Source organism: Athene cunicularia (assembly GCF_003259725.1).
Source record: "Athene cunicularia isolate RWA chromosome 2 unlocalized genomic scaffold, athCun1 chr2_part1, whole genome shotgun sequence".
NCBI lineage: Eukaryota > Metazoa > Chordata > Aves > Strigiformes > Strigidae > Athene > Athene cunicularia.
In genome coordinates, this window is record NW_020799095.1 from 64380310 (window position 1) to 64381676 (window position 1367).

The window sequence follows — 1367 nt, forward strand, 5'->3', positions numbered from 1 at the left end:
TAATATATTTGGAAAGATAAGACATATAGACTGTCCTATATGTAAAAGAGGAAATGAACATATTTGATTGCTGCTTTTTCCAGTCCACATCTTATTTTGACTTCTGCTAATAATATAATTAACATACTGTCTTTTCTTAGATGGATTGCTAATCAACTTCCATTGCTGTCACTGCAGCAGCTAGCAGTTTACTGTGCATGGTTTCTTCCGCTCACTTCCTGATACTTCTGCAGCACTGAACTCAGAATGCCACCAAAGACATAATCCAGGCCAATCCCATTTCAGGACTAATTCTTGGTTTCTCATCCTTTTACTGCGTTAAATTCAGATTCTTTGTTCTCACCTTGAAAACTTCATAATCCCTGCCCACATCTCTGTTCCCATTTCCGCCTACTCCCTACTTCTAATCTCCTCTCCGATATTATTTTCACACCCTTCTGCACACCCTCTTGCCTAGGGGGTTTTTGGTTTGGTTTGGTTTGGTTTGGTTTTTTAAACTATTTTGTACCAGTCAACGACTGCATAATAACCAGTGAGAAAAAGTAATTTGAGGCAGTTTTTCAGTTACAAATAATTATACCTTACATTAAAAAATATCAAACATGTTTTATCTCTTTTTTTTTTTTTTCCATGCAAGTAACACAAAAACCCTGTGATTTCACCCAGCAAGGAACATCATGCTGAAAAAAAAATCGAATTTATATTTCGGAACAAGGCAGCGGCATTAACTCCAACTGCAGCCAGCAGAAACCGGTGGAGCTCAACCGCTCAGAAAACCAAGTCTCGCTGAATCCGCATCTGTTTTTACTGGAGGCAATGCTGTAAAATAGGCTTTAAAACCCGCCCGCGATCAAGTCAGTTAATTATCTTTCATAAAACGTTTATGCTTTCCACTTCACTGACGCCCGATGTTTTCCCATACAAGGGAGTACTCTCTGCTTTCGTCCCTTTCCGAGTGCGTGTCACAGAAACGCTCTGACACATCCCCACCATTTTAATCACATCAATTGGTAACCTCGGGCAACGTATTAAAGTGCTTAATATTCCAGACATTTTTGTAAGCACAGGGGGAAGCCAAGGCAAGTGGTTAATACTGCCATACTTAACCAACGTGATTCCCCCCCCCTTCTCCTCCCGAATCTAGCGTTTATCGCCTCACGAAAGGGGCGTTCAGGGCTAACGCTGAGCACACGGCGAGCTGGCACACACCGCCCAGCTCCGGGCGGGCGGCAGCGGCAAACCCACGGCAAGGGGACGCCCCCACGCAGGCCTCTCGCTACGAGCCAGTACCTCTCCAGGGCCGAGCTCGTCCCCCGCCACCTCCGGAGAAGCCGGCCCTGCCCCACCCCGCCCTTTCGGCGGGAAGC